This window comes from Schistocerca cancellata, unplaced genomic scaffold (genome assembly GCF_023864275.1).
Source record: "Schistocerca cancellata isolate TAMUIC-IGC-003103 unplaced genomic scaffold, iqSchCanc2.1 HiC_scaffold_1109, whole genome shotgun sequence".
Taxonomy (NCBI): Eukaryota; Metazoa; Arthropoda; class Insecta; order Orthoptera; family Acrididae; genus Schistocerca; species Schistocerca cancellata.
In genome coordinates, this window is record NW_026047108.1 from 1,055,551 (window position 1) to 1,073,424 (window position 17,874).

General features: G+C 47.6%; 35 non-coding genes across 35 annotated transcripts; all 35 read right to left on the reverse strand.

Annotated features, from left to right (window-relative positions):
• Positions 1-185: 185 nt before the first annotated feature.
• Trnak-cuu (transfer RNA lysine (anticodon CUU)) lies at positions 186-258 on the reverse strand. Its single transcript has one exon. It is a non-coding gene; the product is annotated as a tRNA-Lys (tRNA).
• Positions 259-698: 440 nt separating this feature from the next.
• Trnar-ucg (transfer RNA arginine (anticodon UCG)) lies at positions 699-771 on the reverse strand. The gene has a single exon. It is a non-coding gene; the product is annotated as a tRNA-Arg (tRNA).
• Positions 772-1,322: 551 nt separating this feature from the next.
• On the reverse strand, positions 1,323-1,394 carry Trnat-agu (transfer RNA threonine (anticodon AGU)). Its single transcript has one exon. It is a non-coding gene; the product is annotated as a tRNA-Thr (tRNA).
• Positions 1,395-1,715: 321 nt separating this feature from the next.
• Positions 1,716-1,788, reverse strand: Trnak-cuu (transfer RNA lysine (anticodon CUU)). Its single transcript has one exon. It is a non-coding gene; the product is annotated as a tRNA-Lys (tRNA).
• A 440-nt stretch (positions 1,789-2,228) lies between these two features.
• On the reverse strand, positions 2,229-2,301 carry Trnar-ucg (transfer RNA arginine (anticodon UCG)). The gene has a single exon. It is a non-coding gene; the product is annotated as a tRNA-Arg (tRNA).
• Positions 2,302-2,873: 572 nt separating this feature from the next.
• Positions 2,874-2,945, reverse strand: Trnat-agu (transfer RNA threonine (anticodon AGU)). The gene has a single exon. It is a non-coding gene; the product is annotated as a tRNA-Thr (tRNA).
• Positions 2,946-3,266: 321 nt separating this feature from the next.
• Positions 3,267-3,339, reverse strand: Trnak-cuu (transfer RNA lysine (anticodon CUU)). Its single transcript has one exon. It is a non-coding gene; the product is annotated as a tRNA-Lys (tRNA).
• A 440-nt stretch (positions 3,340-3,779) lies between these two features.
• Positions 3,780-3,852, reverse strand: Trnar-ucg (transfer RNA arginine (anticodon UCG)). The gene has a single exon. It is a non-coding gene; the product is annotated as a tRNA-Arg (tRNA).
• Positions 3,853-4,427: 575 nt separating this feature from the next.
• Positions 4,428-4,499, reverse strand: Trnat-agu (transfer RNA threonine (anticodon AGU)). Its single transcript has one exon. It is a non-coding gene; the product is annotated as a tRNA-Thr (tRNA).
• A 321-nt stretch (positions 4,500-4,820) lies between these two features.
• Positions 4,821-4,893, reverse strand: Trnak-cuu (transfer RNA lysine (anticodon CUU)). The gene has a single exon. It is a non-coding gene; the product is annotated as a tRNA-Lys (tRNA).
• Positions 4,894-5,333: 440 nt separating this feature from the next.
• Positions 5,334-5,406, reverse strand: Trnar-ucg (transfer RNA arginine (anticodon UCG)). The gene has a single exon. It is a non-coding gene; the product is annotated as a tRNA-Arg (tRNA).
• A 554-nt stretch (positions 5,407-5,960) lies between these two features.
• Positions 5,961-6,032, reverse strand: Trnat-agu (transfer RNA threonine (anticodon AGU)). The gene has a single exon. It is a non-coding gene; the product is annotated as a tRNA-Thr (tRNA).
• A 321-nt stretch (positions 6,033-6,353) lies between these two features.
• Positions 6,354-6,426, reverse strand: Trnak-cuu (transfer RNA lysine (anticodon CUU)). The gene has a single exon. It is a non-coding gene; the product is annotated as a tRNA-Lys (tRNA).
• Positions 6,427-6,866: 440 nt separating this feature from the next.
• Trnar-ucg (transfer RNA arginine (anticodon UCG)) lies at positions 6,867-6,939 on the reverse strand. Its single transcript has one exon. It is a non-coding gene; the product is annotated as a tRNA-Arg (tRNA).
• Positions 6,940-7,493: 554 nt separating this feature from the next.
• Positions 7,494-7,565, reverse strand: Trnat-agu (transfer RNA threonine (anticodon AGU)). Its single transcript has one exon. It is a non-coding gene; the product is annotated as a tRNA-Thr (tRNA).
• A 321-nt stretch (positions 7,566-7,886) lies between these two features.
• On the reverse strand, positions 7,887-7,959 carry Trnak-cuu (transfer RNA lysine (anticodon CUU)). The gene has a single exon. It is a non-coding gene; the product is annotated as a tRNA-Lys (tRNA).
• A 440-nt stretch (positions 7,960-8,399) lies between these two features.
• Positions 8,400-8,472, reverse strand: Trnar-ucg (transfer RNA arginine (anticodon UCG)). The gene has a single exon. It is a non-coding gene; the product is annotated as a tRNA-Arg (tRNA).
• A 572-nt stretch (positions 8,473-9,044) lies between these two features.
• Trnat-agu (transfer RNA threonine (anticodon AGU)) lies at positions 9,045-9,116 on the reverse strand. Its single transcript has one exon. It is a non-coding gene; the product is annotated as a tRNA-Thr (tRNA).
• Positions 9,117-9,437: 321 nt separating this feature from the next.
• On the reverse strand, positions 9,438-9,510 carry Trnak-cuu (transfer RNA lysine (anticodon CUU)). The gene has a single exon. It is a non-coding gene; the product is annotated as a tRNA-Lys (tRNA).
• Positions 9,511-9,949: 439 nt separating this feature from the next.
• On the reverse strand, positions 9,950-10,022 carry Trnar-ucg (transfer RNA arginine (anticodon UCG)). Its single transcript has one exon. It is a non-coding gene; the product is annotated as a tRNA-Arg (tRNA).
• A 554-nt stretch (positions 10,023-10,576) lies between these two features.
• On the reverse strand, positions 10,577-10,648 carry Trnat-agu (transfer RNA threonine (anticodon AGU)). The gene has a single exon. It is a non-coding gene; the product is annotated as a tRNA-Thr (tRNA).
• A 321-nt stretch (positions 10,649-10,969) lies between these two features.
• On the reverse strand, positions 10,970-11,042 carry Trnak-cuu (transfer RNA lysine (anticodon CUU)). Its single transcript has one exon. It is a non-coding gene; the product is annotated as a tRNA-Lys (tRNA).
• A 440-nt stretch (positions 11,043-11,482) lies between these two features.
• Positions 11,483-11,555, reverse strand: Trnar-ucg (transfer RNA arginine (anticodon UCG)). Its single transcript has one exon. It is a non-coding gene; the product is annotated as a tRNA-Arg (tRNA).
• Positions 11,556-12,109: 554 nt separating this feature from the next.
• Trnat-agu (transfer RNA threonine (anticodon AGU)) lies at positions 12,110-12,181 on the reverse strand. Its single transcript has one exon. It is a non-coding gene; the product is annotated as a tRNA-Thr (tRNA).
• A 321-nt stretch (positions 12,182-12,502) lies between these two features.
• Trnak-cuu (transfer RNA lysine (anticodon CUU)) lies at positions 12,503-12,575 on the reverse strand. Its single transcript has one exon. It is a non-coding gene; the product is annotated as a tRNA-Lys (tRNA).
• Positions 12,576-13,015: 440 nt separating this feature from the next.
• On the reverse strand, positions 13,016-13,088 carry Trnar-ucg (transfer RNA arginine (anticodon UCG)). Its single transcript has one exon. It is a non-coding gene; the product is annotated as a tRNA-Arg (tRNA).
• A 551-nt stretch (positions 13,089-13,639) lies between these two features.
• On the reverse strand, positions 13,640-13,711 carry Trnat-agu (transfer RNA threonine (anticodon AGU)). The gene has a single exon. It is a non-coding gene; the product is annotated as a tRNA-Thr (tRNA).
• A 321-nt stretch (positions 13,712-14,032) lies between these two features.
• Trnak-cuu (transfer RNA lysine (anticodon CUU)) lies at positions 14,033-14,105 on the reverse strand. Its single transcript has one exon. It is a non-coding gene; the product is annotated as a tRNA-Lys (tRNA).
• A 440-nt stretch (positions 14,106-14,545) lies between these two features.
• Positions 14,546-14,618, reverse strand: Trnar-ucg (transfer RNA arginine (anticodon UCG)). Its single transcript has one exon. It is a non-coding gene; the product is annotated as a tRNA-Arg (tRNA).
• A 578-nt stretch (positions 14,619-15,196) lies between these two features.
• On the reverse strand, positions 15,197-15,268 carry Trnat-agu (transfer RNA threonine (anticodon AGU)). Its single transcript has one exon. It is a non-coding gene; the product is annotated as a tRNA-Thr (tRNA).
• Positions 15,269-15,589: 321 nt separating this feature from the next.
• Positions 15,590-15,662, reverse strand: Trnak-cuu (transfer RNA lysine (anticodon CUU)). Its single transcript has one exon. It is a non-coding gene; the product is annotated as a tRNA-Lys (tRNA).
• A 440-nt stretch (positions 15,663-16,102) lies between these two features.
• Positions 16,103-16,175, reverse strand: Trnar-ucg (transfer RNA arginine (anticodon UCG)). Its single transcript has one exon. It is a non-coding gene; the product is annotated as a tRNA-Arg (tRNA).
• A 548-nt stretch (positions 16,176-16,723) lies between these two features.
• Positions 16,724-16,795, reverse strand: Trnat-agu (transfer RNA threonine (anticodon AGU)). The gene has a single exon. It is a non-coding gene; the product is annotated as a tRNA-Thr (tRNA).
• A 321-nt stretch (positions 16,796-17,116) lies between these two features.
• Trnak-cuu (transfer RNA lysine (anticodon CUU)) lies at positions 17,117-17,189 on the reverse strand. Its single transcript has one exon. It is a non-coding gene; the product is annotated as a tRNA-Lys (tRNA).
• A 440-nt stretch (positions 17,190-17,629) lies between these two features.
• On the reverse strand, positions 17,630-17,702 carry Trnar-ucg (transfer RNA arginine (anticodon UCG)). The gene has a single exon. It is a non-coding gene; the product is annotated as a tRNA-Arg (tRNA).
• Positions 17,703-17,874: the final 172 nt, after the last annotated feature.

Sequence of the window (17,874 nt, forward strand, 5' to 3'; positions counted from 1 at the left end):
TATATCGATGTACAACTAAAATTCCAAAACAACACATTTATTTCATTTCAGAGTCACTTTCAGCTTCAAATACCGTTCCTCTGATATTCATACGAAGCTAGGCATCGTCGTAACCCGTTACGTTCATTACGCAAGGCTCACGAGAGGGGCGCATGTTGGATCCGCGTGGACACAAAATTTTGCGCCGCCCAGCGTGGGGCTCGAACCCACGACCCTGAGATTAAGAGTCTCATGCTCTACCGACTGAGCTAGCCGGGCTGCACGCAACGCGTTACGAGCCATACAATACTGATTTGACCTGCGACCATCTATTGAAGATTCTTTTGACTACAACTTATTTCCTGCTGCCACAAATCAGCTACAATCCTATTCAATGAAAAATTGTCTCCGAAAGGCATCAAATCTGCTTGAAATGATACGTGGCTATCAGCACCATTATTCAACACACATGCTCGACAGTGCGCAGACGCCTGTGGCGTAGCCCTTGGCTCCTGAATCAGATGCAGTAGTTCCAACAAAAACTCTCCTGAACGGCACTGTGCCGAAAACTTCGCTACAGATCACCCTTGTCTTGCTTGTGCTTCTGGTAGACGCCGGTTTTGCAGCCAGGAAGCGGACAGCAGCAACTTCCAACTAGTTTTAGAGTACTCAAACAACACAGTAAAACAGCATGCATCTTTTGCAGAACAGGAAAAACTCGACCGTGACAGGATTCGAACCTGCAATCTTCGGATCCGAAGTCCGACGCCTTATCCATTAGGCCACACGGTCACTGGTGCAGTATACTTCTCCACACACACTTCATTTTCGCCATTTGTATACTTGGCAGAATGAATTTCCCATCTTTGACGCAGTTCTCCATCTCAAATTTCAGTACTAAAAGTACGACGCTACTTCTTGCTGTGTCCCATCGCAAGTTACATTCAAGCCCTTATGACGCTGATCAAACAAGAGGTGGCAAATCAGCTTCAATCGCTTAGTGCCATCTCAGTCGCTTGCAGAAGGTACCTCACCCTATGTGATACAATGGCGAGTTGTCGCTATTACCAAAGCGGCGGCGGCGGCGCCGACGACGACGACGACGACAATCGCGAGGGTCTTTATCAGGGGTAGAAAATACATCACAAGAACTAAGTATTTCACGTCGGCATTCTCCGGAGACTGCCAAAAGCTGCAGATTCTGGTGCCCACTTTAATAGCACCATTCACACTATTCATTTGCGAGAGCATTTCTTAAATACCGCACCCATTCATAATTTTTTTTATCCTTGACCGCTTTTTTCGAAAGGGCCACGGTGGGAGGGGCTGTTACAAAATTCATTTGCCTCCTGTGAGGACCGAACTCACGACCTCTGGTTTACTAGACCAGCGCTCTGCCACTGAGCTAAGGAGGCGCCTCCTAGCGCCCTTTTCGGGTACTTTGTTCTTACAGAGTAGTGAATCGGAGCCCTTCAGCTCGAAACGCACCGCATGAGCGACCATTATTTGCATTTAGTTAGCACAGCTGCTGCTTTCCTACACATCTCACACTATATCGATGTACAACTAAAATTCCAAAACAACACATTTATTTCATTTCAGAGTCACTTTCAGCTTCAAATACCGTTCCTCTGATATTCATACGAAGCTAGGCATCGTCGTAACCCGTTACGTTCATTACGCAAGGCTCACGAGAGGGGCGCATGTTGGATCCGCGTAGACACAAAATTTTGCGCCGCCCAGCGTGGGGCTCGAACCCACGACCCTGAGATTAAGAGTCTCATGCTCTACCGACTGAGCTATCCGGGCTGCACGCAACGCGTTACGAGCCATACAATACTGATTTGACCTGCGACCATCTATTGAAGATTCTTTTGACTACAACTTATTTCCTGCTGCCACAAATCAGCTACAATCCTATTCAATGAAAAATTGTCTGCGAAAGGCATCAAATCTGCTTGAAATGATACGTGGCTATCAGCACCATTATTCAACACACATGCTCGACAGTGCGCAGACGCCTGTGGCGTAGCCCTTGGCTCCTGAATCAGATGCAGTAGTTCCAACAAAAACTCTCCTGAACGGCACTGTGCCGAAAACTTCGCTACAGATCACCCTTGTCTTGCTTGTGCTTCTGGTAGACGCCGGTTTTGCAGCCAGGAAGCGGACAGCAGCAACTTCCAACTAGTTTTAGAGTACTCAAACAACACAGTAAAACAGCATGCATCTTTTGCAGAACAGGAAAAACTCGACCGTGACAGGATTCGAACCTGCAATCTTCGGATCCGAAGTCCGACGCCTTATCCATTAGGCCACACGGTCACTGGTGCAGTATACTTCTCCACACACACTTCATTTTCGCCATTTGTACACTTGGCAGAATGAATTTCCCATCTTTGACGCAGTTCTCCATCTCAAATTTCAGTACTAAAAGTACGACGCTACTTCTTGCTGTGTCCCATCGCAAGTTACATTCAAGCCCTTATGACGCTGATCAAACAAGAGGTGGCAAATCAGCTTCAATCGCTTAGTGCCATCTCAGTCGCTTGCAGAAGGTACCTCACCCTATGTGATACAATGGCGAGTTGTCGCTATTACCAAAGCGGCGGCGGCGGCGCCGACGACGACGACGACGACGACGACGACGACGACGACGACAATCGCGAGGGTCTTTATCAGGGGTAGAAAATACATCACAAGAACTAAGTATTTCACGTCGGCATTCTCCGGAGACTGCCAAAAGCTGCAGATTCTGGTGCCCACTTTAATAGCACCATTCACACTATTCATTTGCGAGAGCATTTCTTAAATACCGCACCCATTCATAATTTTTTTTATCCTTGACCGCTTTTTTCGAAAGGGCCACGGTGGGAGGGGCTGTTACAAAATTCATTTGCCTCCTGTGAGGATCGAACTCACGACCTCTGGTTTACTAGACCAGCGCTCTGCCGCTGAGCTAAGGAGGCGCCTCCTAGCGCCCTTTTCGGGTACTTTGTTCTTACAGAGTAGTGAATCGGAGCCCTTCAGCTCGAAACGCACCGCATGAGCGACCATTATTTGCATTTAGTTAGCACAGCTGCTGCTTTCCTACACATCTCACACTATATCGATGTACAACTAAAATTCCAAAACAACACATTTATTTCATTTCAGAGTCACTTTCAGCTTCAAATACCGTTCCTCTGATATTCATACGAAGCTAGGCATCGTCGTAACCCGTTACGTTCATTACGCAAGGCTCACGAGAGGGGCGCATGTTGGATCCGCGTAGACACAAAATTTTGCGCCGCCCAGCGTGGGGCTCGAACCCACGACCCTGAGATTAAGAGTCTCATGCTCTACCGACTGAGCTAGCCGGGCTGCACGCAACGCGTTACGAGCCATACAATACTGATTTGACCTGCGACCATCTATTGAAGATTCTTTTGACTACAACTTATTTCCTGCTGCCACAAATCAGCTACAATCCTATTCAATGAAAAATTGTCTGCGAAAGGCATCAAATCTGCTTGAAATGATACGTGGCTATCAGCACCATTATTCAACACACATGCTCGACAGTGCGCAGACGCCTGTGGCGTAGCCCTTGGCTCCTGAATCAGATGCAGTAGTTCCAACAAAAACTCTCCTGAACGGCACTGTGCCGAAAACTTCGCTACAGATCACCCTTGTCTTGCTTGTGCTTCTGGTAGACGCCGGTTTTGCAGCCAGGAAGCGGACAGCAGCAACTTCCAACTAGTTTTAGAGTACTCAAACAACACAGTAAAACAGCATGCATCTTTTGCAGAACAGGAAAAACTCGACCGTGACAGGATTCGAACCTGCAATCTTCGGATCCGAAGTCCGACGCCTTATCCATTAGGCCACACGGTCACTGGTGCAGTATACTTCTCCACACACACTTCATTTTCGCCATTTGTACACTTGGCAGAATGAATTTCCCATCTTTGACGCAGTTCTCCATCTCAAATTTCAGTACTAAAAGTACGACGCTACTTCTTGCTGTGTCCCATCGCAAGTTACATTCAAGCCCTTATGACGCTGATCAAACAAGAGGTGGCAAATCAGCTTCAATCGCTTAGTGCCATCTCAGTCGCTTGCAGAAGGTACCTCACCCTATGTGATACAATGGCGAGTTGTCGCTATTACCAAAGCGGCGGCGGCGGCGCCGACGACGACGACGACGACGACGACGACGACGACGACGACGACAATCGCGAGGGTCTTTATCAGGGGTAGAAAATACATCACAAGAACTAAGTATTTCACGTCGGCATTCTCCGGAGACTGCCAAAAGCTGCAGATTCTGGTGCCCACTTTAATAGCACCATTCACACTATTCATTTGCGAGAGCATTTCTTAAATACCGCACCCATTCATAATTTTTTTTATCCTTGACCGCTTTTTTCGAAAGGGCCACGGTGGGAGGGGCTGTTACAAAATTCATTTGCCTCCTGTGAGGATCGAACTCACGACCTCTGGTTTACTAGACCAGCGCTCTGCCACTGAGCTAAGGAGGCGCCTCCTAGCGCCCTTTTCGGGTACTTTGTTCTTACAGAGTAGTGAATCGGAGCCCTTCAGCTCGAAACGCACCGCATGAGCGACCATTATTTGCATTTAGTTAGCACAGCTGCTGCTTTCCTACACATCTCACACTATATCGATGTACAACTAAAATTCCAAAACAACACATTTATTTCATTTCAGAGTCACTTTCAGCTTCAAATACCGTTCCTCTGATATTCATACGAAGCTAGGCATCGTCGTAACCCGTTACGTTCATTACGCAAGGCTCACGAGAGGGGCGCATGTTGGATCCGCGTAGACACAAAATTTTGCGCCGCCCAGCGTGGGGCTCGAACCCACGACCCTGAGATTAAGAGTCTCATGCTCTACCGACTGAGCTAGCCGGGCTGCACGCAACGCGTTACGAGCCATACAATACTGATTTGACCTGCGACCATCTATTGAAGATTCTTTTGACTACAACTTATTTCCTGCTGCCACAAATCAGCTACAATCCTATTCAATGAAAAATTGTCTCCGAAAGGCATCAAATCTGCTTGAAATGATACGTGGCTATCAGCACCATTATTCAACACACATGCTCGACAGTGCGCAGACGCCTGTGGCGTAGCCCTTGGCTCCTGAATCAGATGCAGTAGTTCCAACAAAAACTCTCCTGAACGGCACTGTGCCGAAAACTTCGCTACAGATCACCCTTGTCTTGCTTGTGCTTCTGGTAGACGCCGGTTTTGCAGCCAGGAAGCGGACAGCAGCAACTTCCAACTAGTTTTAGAGTACTCAAACAACACAGTAAAACAGCATGCATCTTTTGCAGAACAGGAAAAACTCGACCGTGACAGGATTCGAACCTGCAATCTTCGGATACGAAGTCCGACGCCTTATCCATTAGGCCACACGGTCACTGGTGCAGTATACTTCTCCACACACACTTCATTTTCGCCATTTGTACACTTGGCAGAATGAATTTCCCATCTTTGACGCAGTTCTCCATCTCAAATTTCAGTACTAAAAGTACGACGCTACTTCTTGCTGTGTCCCATCGCAAGTTACATTCAAGCCCTTATGACGCTGATCAAACAAGAGGTGGCAAATCAGCTTCAATCGCTTAGTGCCATCTCAGTCGCTTGCAGAAGGTACCTCACCCTATGTGATACAATGGCGAGTTGTCGCTATTACCAAAGCGGCGGCGGCGGCGCCGACGACGACGACGACGACGACAATCGCGAGGGTCTTTATCAGGGGTAGAAAATACATCACAAAAACTAAGTATTTCACGTCGGCATTCTCCGGAGACTGCCAAAAGCTGCAGATTCTGGTGCCCACTTTAATAGCACCATTCACACTATTCATTTGCGAGAGCATTTCTTAAATACCGCACCCATTCATAATTTTTTTTATCCTTGACCGCTTTTTTCGAAAGGGCCACGGTGGGAGGGGCTGTTACAAAATTCATTTGCCTCCCGTGAGGATCGAACTCACGACCTCTGGTTTACTAGACCAGCGCTCTGCCACTGAGCTAAGGAGGCGCCTCCTAGCGCCCTTTTCGGGTACTTTGTTCTTACAGAGTAGTGAATCGGAGCCCTTCAGCTCGAAACGCACCGCATGAGCGACCATTATTTGCATTTAGTTAGCACAGCTGCTGCTTTCCTACACATCTCACACTATATCGATGTACAACTAAAATTCCAAAACAACACATTTATTTCATTTCAGAGTCACTTTCAGCTTCAAATACCGTTCCTCTGATATTCATACGAAGCTAGGCATCGTCGTAACCCGTTACGTTCATTACGCAAGGCTCACGAGAGGGGCGCATGTTGGATCCGCGTAGACACAAAATTTTGCGCCGCCCAGCGTGGGGCTCGAACCCACGACCCTGAGATTAAGAGTCTCATGTTCTACCGACTGAGCTAGCCGGGCTGCACGCAACGCGTTACGAGCCATACAATACTGATTTGACCTGCGACCATCTATTGAAGATTCTTTTGACTACAACTTATTTCCTGCTGCCACAAATCAGCTACAATCCTATTCAATGAAAAATTGTCTCCGAAAGGCATCAAATCTGCTTGAAATGATACGTGGCTATCAGCACCATTATTCAACACACATGCTCGACAGTGCGCAGACGCCTGTGGCGTAGCCCTTGGCTCCTGAATCAGATGCAGTAGTTCCAACAAAAACTCTCCTGAACGGCACTGTGCCGAAAACTTCGCTACAGATCACCCTTGTCTTGCTTGTGCTTCTGGTAGACGCCGGTTTTGCAGCCAGGAAGCGGACAGCAGCAACTTCCAACTAGTTTTAGAGTACTCAAACAACACAGTAAAACAGCATGCATCTTTTGCAGAACAGGAAAAACTCGAACGTGACAGGATTCGAACCTGCAATCTTCGGATACGAAGTCCGACGCCTTATCCATTAGGCCACACGGTCACTGGTGCAGTATACTTCTCCACACACACTTCATTTTCGCCATTTGTACACTTGGCAGAATGAATTTCCCATCTTTGACGCAGTTCTCCATCTCAAATTTCAGTACTAAAAGTACGACGCTACTTCTTGCTGTGTCCCATCGCAAGTTACATTCAAGCCCTTATGACGCTGATCAAACAAGAGGTGGCAAATCAGCTTCAATCGCTTAGTGCCATCTCAGTCGCTTGCAGAAGGTACCTCACCCTATGTGATACAATGGCGAGTTGTCGCTATTACGAAAGCGGCGGCGGCGGCGACGACGACGACGACGACGACGACAATCGCGAGGGTCTTTATCAGGGGTAGAAAATACATCACAAAAACTAAGTATTTCACGTCGGCATTCTCCGGAGACTGCCAAAAGCTGCAGATTCTGGTGCCCACTTTAATAGCACCATTCACACTATTCATTTGCGAGAGCATTTCTTAAATACCGCACCCATTCATAATTTTTTTTATCCTTGACCGCTTTTTTCGAAAGGGCCACGGTGGGAGGGGCTGTTACAAAATTCATTTGCCTCCTGTGAGGATCGAACTCACGATCTCTGGTTTACTAGACCAGCGCTCTGCCACTGAGCTAAGGAGGCGCCTCCTAGCGCCCTTTTCGGGTACTTTGTTCTTACAGAGTAGTGAATCGGAGCCCTTCAGCTCGAAACGCACCGCATGAGCGACCATTATTTGCATTTAGTTAGCACAGCTGCTGCTTTCCTACACATCTCACACTATATCGATGTACAACTAAAATTCCAAAACAACACATTTATTTCATTTCAGAGTCACTTTCAGCTTCAAATACCGTTCCTCTGATATTCATACGAAGCTAGGCATCGTCGTAACCCGTTACGTTCATTACGCAAGGCTCACGAGAGGGGCGCATGTTGGATCCGCGTAGACACAAAATTTTGCGCCGCCCAGCGTGGGGCTCGAACCCACGACCCTGAGATTAAGAGTCTCATGCTCTACCGACTGAGCTAGCCGGGCTGCACGCAACGCGTTACGAGCCATACAATACTGATTTGACCTGCGACCATCTATTGAAGATTCTTTTGACTACAACTTATTTCCTGCTGCCACAAATCAGCTACAATCCTATTCAATGAAAAATTGTCTCCGAAAGGCATCAAATCTGCTTGAAATGATACGTGGCTATCAGCACCATTATTCAACACACATGCTCGACAGTGCGCAGACGCCTGTGGCGTAGCCCTTGGCTCCTGAATCAGATGCAGTAGTTCCAACAAAAACTCTCCTGAACGGCACTGTGCCGAAAACTTCGCTACAGATCACCCTTGTCTTGCTTGTGCTTCTGGTAGACGCCGGTTTTGCAGCCAGGAAGCGGACAGCAGCAACTTCCAACTAGTTTTAGAGTACTCAAACAACACAGTAAAACAGCATGCATCTTTTGCAGAACAGGAAAAACTCGACCGTGACAGGATTCGAACCTGCAATCTTCGGATCCGAAGTCCGACGCCTTATCCATTAGGCCACACGGTCACTGGTGCAGTATACTTCTCCACACACACTTCATTTTCGCCATTTGTACACTTGGCAGAATGAATTTCCCATCTTTGACGCAGTTCTCCATCTCAAATTTCAGTACTAAAAGTACGACGCTACTTCTTGCTGTGTCCCATCGCAAGTTACATTCAAGCCCTTATGACGCTGATCAAACAAGAGGTGGCAAATCAGCTTCAATCGCTTAGTGCCATCTCAGTCGCTTGCAGAAGGTACCTCACCCTATGTGATACAATGGCGAGTTGTCGCTATTACGAAAGCGGCGGCGGCGGCGCCGACGACGACGACGACGACGACGACGACGACGACGACGACAATCGCGAGGGTCTTTATCAGGGGTAGAAAATACATCACAAAAACTAAGTATTTCACGTCGGCATTCTCCGGAGACTGCCAAAAGCTGCAGATTCTGGTGCCCACTTTAATAGCACCATTCACACTATTCATTTGCGAGAGCATTTCTTAAATACCGCACCCATTCATAATTTTTTTTATCCTTGACCGCTTTTTTCGAAAGGGCCACGGTGGGAGGGGCTGTTACAAAATTCATTTGCCTCCTGTGAGGATCGAACTCACGATCTCTGGTTTACTAGACCAGCGCTCTGCCACTGAGCTAAGGAGGCGCCTCCTAGCGCCCTTTTCGGGTACTTTGTTCTTACAGAGTAGTGAATCGGAGCCCTTCAGCTCGAAACGCACCGCATGAGCGACCATTATTTGCATTTAGTTAGCACAGCTGCTGCTTTCCTACACATCTCACACTATATCGATGTACAACTAAAATTCCAAAACAACACATTTATTTCATTTCAGAGTCACTTTCAGCTTCAAATACCGTTCCTCTGATATTCATACGAAGCTAGGCATCGTCGTAACCCGTTACGTTCATTACGCAAGGCTCACGAGAGGGGCGCATGTTGGATCCGCGTAGACACAAAATTTTGCGCCGCCCAGCGTGGGGCTCGAACCCACGACCCTGAGATTAAGAGTCTCATGCTCTACCGACTGAGCTAGCCGGGCTGCACGCAACGCGTTACGAGCCATACAATACTGATTTGACCTGCGACCATCTATTGAAGATTCTTTTGACTACAACTTATTTCCTGCTGCCACAAATCAGCTACAATCCTATTCAATGAAAAATTGTCTCCGAAAGGCATCAAATCTGCTTGAAATGATACGTGGCTACAGCACCATTATTCAACACACATGCTCGACAGTGCGCAGACGCCTGTGGCGTAGCCCTTGGCTCCTGAATCAGATGCAGTAGTTCCAACAAAAACTCTCCTGAACGGCACTGTGCCGAAAACTTCGCTACAGATCACCCTTGTCTTGCCTGTGCTTCTGGTAGACGCCGGTTTTGCAGCCAGGAAGCGGACAGCAGCAACTTCCAACTAGTTTTAGAGTACTCAAACAACACAGTAAAACAGCATGCATCTTTTGCAGAACAGGAAAAACTCGACCGTGACAGGATTCGAACCTGCAATCTTCGGATCCGAAGTCCGACGCCTTATCCATTAGGCCACACGGTCACTGGTGCAGTATACTTCTCCACACACACTTCATTTTCGCCATTTGTACACTTGGCAGAATGAATTTCCCATCTTTGACGCAGTTCTCCATCTCAAATTTCAGTACTAAAAGTACGACGCTACTTCTTGCTGTGTCCCATCGCAAGTTACATTCAAGCCCTTATGACGCTGATCAAACAAGAGGTGGCAAATCAGCTTCAATCGCTTAGTGCCATCTCAGTCGCTTGCAGAAGGTACCTCACCCTATGTGATACAATGGCGAGTTGTCGCTATTACCAAAGCGGCGGCGGCGGCGCCGACGACGACGACGACGACGACAATCGCGAGGGTCTTTATCAGGGGTAGAAAATACATCACAAGAACTAAGTATTTCACGTCGGCATTCTCCGGAGACTGCCAAAAGCTGCAGATTCTGGTGCCCACTTTAATAGCACCATTCACACTATTCATTTGCGAGAGCATTTCTTAAATACCGCACCCATTCATAATTTTTTTTATCCTTGACCGCTTTTTTCGAAAGGGCCACGGTGGGAGGGGCTGTTACAAAATTCATTTGCCTCCTGTGAGGATCGAACTCACGACCTCTGGTTTACTAGACCAGCGCTCTGCCACTGAGCTAAGGAGGCGCCTCCTAGCGCCCTTTTCGGGTACTTTGTTCTTACAGAGTAGTGAATCGGAGCCCTTCAGCTCGAAACGCACCGCATGAGCGACCATTATTTGCATTTAGTTAGCACAGCTGCTGCTTTCCTACACATCTCACACTATATCGATGTACAACTAAAATTCCAAAACAACACATTTATTTCATTTCAGAGTCACTTTCAGCTTCAAATACCGTTCCTCTGATATTCATACGAAGCTAGGCATCGTCGTAACCCGTTACGTTCATTACGCAAGGCTCACGAGAGGGGCGCATGTTGGATCCGCGTAGACACAAAATTTTGCGCCGCCCAGCGTGGGGCTCGAACCCACGACCCTGAGATTAAGAGTCTCATGCTCTACCGACTGAGCTAGCCGGGCTGCACGCAACGCGTTACGAGCCATACAATACTGATTTGACCTGCGACCATCTATTGAAGATTCTTTTGACTACAACTTATTTCCTGCTGCCACAAATCAGCTACAATCCTATTCAATGAAAAATTGTCTGCGAAAGGCATCAAATCTGCTTGAAATGATACGTGGCTATCAGCACCATTATTCAACACACATGCTCGACAGTGCGCAGACGCCTGTGGCGTAGCCCTTGGCTCCTGAATCAGATGCAGTAGTTCCAACAAAAACTCTCCTGAACGGCACTGTGCCGAAAACTTCGCTACAGATCACCCTTGTCTTGCTTGTGCTTCTGGTAGACGCCGGTTTTGCAGCCAGGAAGCGGACAGCAGCAACTTCCAACTAGTTTTAGAGTACTCAAACAACACAGTAAAACAGCATGCATCTTTTGCAGAACAGGAAAAACTCGACCGTGACAGGATTCGAACCTGCAATCTTCGGATCCGAAGTCCGACGCCTTATCCATTAGGCCACACGGTCACTGGTGCAGTATACTTCTCCACACACACTTCATTTTCGCCATTTGTACACTTGGCAGAATGAATTTCCCATCTTTGACGCAGTTCTCCATCTCAAATTTCAGTACTAAAAGTACGACGCTACTTCTTGCTGTGTCCCATCGCAAGTTACATTCAAGCCCTTATGACGCTGATCAAACAAGAGGTGGCAAATCAGCTTCAATCGCTTAGTGCCATCTCAGTCGCTTGCAGAAGGTACCTCACCCTATGTGATACAATGGCGAGTTGTCGCTATTACCAAAGCGGCGGCGGCGGCGCCGACGACGACGACGACGACGACAATCGCGAGGGTCTTTATCAGGGGTAGAAAATACATCACAAGAACTAAGTATTTCACGTCGGCATTCTCCGCAGACTGCCAAAAGCTGCAGATTCTGGTGCCCACTTTAATAGCACCATTCACACTATTCATTTGCGAGAGCATTTCTTAAATACCGCACCCATTCATAATTTTTTTTATCCTTGACCGCTTTTTTCGAAAGGGCCACGGTGGGAGGGGCTGTTACAAAATTCATTTGCCTCCTGTGAGGATCGAACTCACGACCTCTGGTTTACTAGACCAGCGCTCTGCCACTGAGCTAAGGAGGCGCCTCCTAGCGCCCTTTTCGGGTACTTTGTTCTTACAGAGTAGTGAATCGGAGCCCTTCAGCTCGAAACGCACCGCATGAGCGACCATTATTTGCATTTAGTTAGCACAGCTGCTGCTTTCCTACACATCTCACACTATATCGATGTACAACTAAAATTCCAAAACAACACATTTATTTCATTTCAGAGTCACTTTCAGCTTCAAATACCGTTCCTCTGATATTCATACGAAGCTAGGCATCGTCGTAACCCGTTACGTTCATTACGCAAGGCTCACGAGAGGGGCGCATGTTGGATCCGCGTAGACACAAAATTTTGCGCCGCCCAGCGTGGGGCTCGAACCCACGACCCTGAGATTAAGAGTCTCATGCTCTACCGACTGAGCTAGCCGGGCTGCACGCAACGCGTTACGAGCCATACAATACTGATTTGACCTGCGACCATCTATTGAAGATTCTTTTGACTACAACTTATTTCCTGCTGCCACAAATCAGCTACAATCCTATTCAATGAAAAATTGTCTGCGAAAGGCATCAAATCTGCTTGAAATGATACGTGGCTATCAGCACCATTATTCAACACACATGCTCGACAGTGCGCAGACGCCTGTGGCGTAGCCCTTGGCTCCTGAATCAGATGCAGTAGTTCCAACAAAAACTCTCCTGAACGGCACTGTGCCGAAAACTTCGCTACAGATCACCCTTGTCTTGCTTGTGCTTCTGGTAGACGCCGGGTTTGCAGCCAGGAAGCGGACAGCAGCAACTTCCAACTAGTTTTAGAGTACTCAAACAACACAGTAAAACAGCATGCATCTTTTGCAGAACAGGAAAAACTCGACCGTGACAGGATTCGAACCTGCAATCTTCGGATCCGAAGTCCGACGCCTTATCCATTAGGCCACACGGTCACTGGTGCAGTATACTTCTCCACACACACTTCATTTTCGCCATTTGTACACTTGGCAGAATGAATTTCCCATCTTTGACGCAGTTCTCCATCTCAAATTTCAGTACTAAAAGTACGACGCTACTTCTTGCTGTGTCCCATCGCAAGTTACATTCAAGCCCTTATGACGCTGATCAAACAAGAGGTGGCAAATCAGCTTCAATCGCTTAGTGCCATCTCAGTCGCTTGCAGAAGGTACCTCACCCTATGTGATACAATGGCGAGTTGTCGCTATTACGAAAGCGGCGGCGGCGGCGCCGACGACGACGACGACGACAATCGCGAGGGTCTTTATCAGGGGTAGAAAATACATCACAAAAACTAAGTATTTCACGTCGGCATTCTCCGGAGACTGCCAAAAGCTGCAGATTCTGGTGCCCACTTTAATAGCACCATTCACACTATTCATTTGCGAGAGCATTTCTTAAATACCGCACCCATTCATAATTTTTTTTATCCTTGACCGCTTTTTTCGAAAGGGCCACGGTGGGAGGGGCTGTTACAAAATTCATTTGCCTCCTGTGAGGATCGAACTCACGATCTCTGGTTTACTAGACCAGCGCTCTGCCACTGAGCTAAGGAGGCGCCTCCTAGCGCCCTTTTCGGGTACTTTGTTCTTACAGAGTAGTGAATCGGAGCCCTTCAGCTCGAAACGCACCGCATGAGCGACCATTATTTGCATTTAGTTAGCACAGCTGCTGCTTTCCTACACATCTCACACTATATCGATGTACAACTAAAATTCCAAAACAACACATTTATTTCATTTCAGAGTCACTTTCAGCTTCAAATACCGTTCCTCTGATATTCATACGAAGCTAGGCATCGTCGTAACCCGTTACGTTCATTACGCAAGGCTCACGAGAGGGGCGCATGTTGGATCCGCGTAGACACAAAATTTTGCGCCGCCCAGCGTGGGGCTCGAACCCACGACCCTGAGATTAAGAGTCTCATGCTCTACCGACTGAGCTAGCCGGGCTGCACGCAACGCGTTACGAGCCATACAATACTGATTTGACCTGCGACCATCTATTGAAGATTCTTTTGACTACAACTTATTTCCTGCTGCCACAAATCAGCTACAATCCTATTCAATGAAAAATTGTCTCCGAAAGGCATCAAATCTGCTTGAAATGATACGTGGCTATCAGCACCATTATTCAACACACATGCTCGACAGTGCGCAGACGCCTGTGGCGTAGCCCTTGGCTCCTGAATCAGATGCAGTAGTTCCAACAAAAACTCTCCTGAACGGCACTGTGCCGAAAACTTCGCTACAGATCACCCTTGTCTTGCTTGTGCTTCTGGTAGACGCCGGTTTTGCAGCCAGGAAGCGGACAGCAGCAACTTCCAACTAGTTTTAGAGTACTCAAACAACACAGTAAAACAGCATGCATCTTTTGCAGAACAGGAAAAACTCGACCGTGACAGGATTCGAACCTGCAATCTTCGGATCCGAAGTCCGACGCCTTATCCATTAGGCCACACGGTCACTGGTGCAGTATACTTCTCCACACACACTTCATTTTCGCCATTTGTACACTTGGCAGAATGAATTTCCCATCTTTGACGCAGTTCTCCATCTCAAATTTCAGTACTAAAAGTACGACGCTACTTCTTGCTGTGTCCCATCGCAAGTTACATTCAAGCCCTTATGACGCTGATCAAACAAGAGGTGGCAAATCAGCTTCAATCGCTTAGTGCCATCTCAGTCGCTTGCAGAAGGTACCTCACCCTATGTGATACAATGGCGAGTTGTCGCTATTACGAAAGCGGCGGCGGCGGCGCCGACGACGACGACGACGACGACGACGACGACGACGACGACGACGACAATCGCGAGGGTCTTTATCAGGGGTAGAAAATACATCACAAGAACTAAGTATTTCACGTCGGCATTCTCCGGAGACTGCCAAAAGCTGCAGATTCTGGTGCCCACTTTAATAGCACCATTCACACTATTCATTTGCGAGAGCATTTCTTAAATACCGCACCCATTCATAATTTTTTTTATCCTTGACCGCTTTTTTCGAAAGGGCCACGGTGGGAGGGGCTGTTACAAAATTCATTTGCCTCCTGTGAGGATCGAACTCACGACCTCTGGTTTACTAGACCAGCGCTCTGCCACTGAGCTAAGGAGGCGCCTCCTAGCGCCCTTTTCGGGTACTTTGTTCTTACAGAGTAGTGAATCGGAGCCCTTCAGCTCGAAACGCACCGCATGAGCGACCATTATTTGCATTTAGTTAGCACAGCTGCTGCTTTCCTACACATCTCACACTATATCGATGTACAACTAAAATTCCAAAACAACACATTTATTTCATTTCAGAGTCACTTTCAGCTTCAAATACCGTTCCTCTGATATTCATACGAAGCTAGGCATCGTCGTAACCCGTTACGTTCATTACGCAAGGCTCACGAGAGGGGCGCATGTTGGATCCGCGTAGACACAAAATTTTGCGCCGCCCAGCGTGGGGCTCGAACCCACGACCCTGAGATTAAGAGTCTCATGCTCTACCGACTGAGCTAGCCGGGCTGCACGCAACGCGTTACGAGCCATACAATACTGATTTGACCTGCGACCATCTATTGAAGATTCTTTTGACTACAACTTATTTCCTGCTGCCACAAATCAGCTACAATCCTATTCAATGAAAAATTGTCTGCGAAAGGCATCAAATCTGCTTGAAATGATACGTGGCTATCAGCACCATTATTCAACACACATGCTCGACAGTGCGCAGACGCCTGTGGCGTAGCCCTTGGCTCCTGAATCAGATGCAGTAGTTCCAACAAAAACTCTCCTGAACGGCACTGTGCCGAAAACTTCGCTACAGATCACCCTTGTCTTGCTTGTGCTTCTGGTAGACGCCGGGTTTGCAGCCAGGAAGCGGACAGCAGCAACTTCCAACTAGTTTTAGAGTACTCAAACAACACAGTAAAACAGCATGCATCTTTTGCAGAACAGGAAAAACTCGACCGTGACAGGATTCGAACCTGCAATCTTCGGATCCGAAGTCCGACGCCTTATCCATTAGGCCACACGGTCACTGGTGCAGTATACTTCTCCACACACACTTCATTTTCGCCATTTGTACACTTGGCAGAATGAATTTCCCATCTTTGACGCAGTTCTCCATCTCAAATTTCAGTACTAAAAGTACGACGCTACTTCTTGCTGTGTCCCATCGCAAGTTACATTCAAGCCCTTATGACGCTGATCAAACAAGAGGTGGCAAATCAGCTTCAATCGCTTAGTGCCATCTCAGTCGCTTGCAGAAGGTACCTCACCCTATGTGATACAATGGCGAGTTGTCGCTATTACGAAAGCGGCGGCGGCGGCGCCGACGACGACGACGACAATCGCGAGGGTCTTTATCAGGGGTAGAAAATACATCACAAAAACTAAGTATTTCACGTCGGCATTCTCCGGAGACTGCCAAAAGCTGCAGATTCTGGTGCCCACTTTAATAGCACCATTCACACTATTCATTTGCGAGAGCATTTCTTAAATACCGCACCCATTCATAATTTTTTTTATCCTTGACCGCTTTTTTCGAAAGGGCCACGGTGGGAGGGGCTGTTACAAAATTCATTTGCCTCCTGTGAGGATCGAACTCACGATCTCTGGTTTACTAGACCAGCGCTCTGCCACTGAGCTAAGGAGGCGCCTCCTAGCGCCCTTTTCGGGTACTTTGTTCTTACAGAGTAGTGAATCGGAGCCCTTCAGCTCGAAACGCACCGCATGAGCGACCATTATTTGCATTTAGTTAGCACAGCTGCTGCTTTCCTACACATCTCACACTATATCGATGTACAACTAAAATTCCAAAACAACACATTTATTTCATTTCAGAGTCACTTTCAGCTTCAAATACCGTTCCTCTGATATTCATACGAAGCTAGGCATCGTCGTAACCCGTTACGTTCATTACGCAAGGCTCACGAGAGGGGCGCATGTTGGATCCGCGTAGACACAAAATTTTGCGCCGCCCAGCGTGGGGCTCGAACCCACGACCCTGAGATTAAGAGTCTCATGCTCTACCGACTGAGCTAGCCGGGCTGCACGCAACGCGTTACGAGCCATACAATACTGATTTGACCTGCGACCATCTATTGAAGATTCTTTTGACTACAACTTATTTCCTGCTGCCACAAATCAGCTACAATCCTATTCAATGAAAAATTGTCTCCGAAAGGCATCAAATCTGCTTGAAATGATACGTGGCTATCAGCACCATTATTCAACACACATGCTCGACAGTGCGCAGACGCCTGTGGCGTAGCCCTTGGCTCCTGAATCAGATGCAGTAGTTCCAACAAAAACTCTCCTGAACGGCACTGTGCCGAAAACTTCGCTACAGATCACCCTTGTCTTGCTTGTGCTTCTGGTAGACGCCGGTTTTGCAGCCAGGAAGCGGACAGCAGCAACTTCCAACTAGTTTTAGAGTACTCAAACAACACAGTAAAACAGCATGCATCTTTTGCAGAACAGGAAAAACTCGACCGTGACAGGATTCGAACCTGCAATCTTCGGATCCGAAGTCCGACGCCTTATCCATTAGGCCACACGGTCACTGGTGCAGTATACTTCTCCACACACACTTCATTTTCGCCATTTGTACACTTGGCAGAATGAATTTCCCATCTTTGACGCAGTTCTCCATCTCAAATTTCAGTACTAAAAGTACGACGCTACTTCTTGCTGTGTCCCATCGCAAGTTACATTCAAGCCCTTATGACGCTGA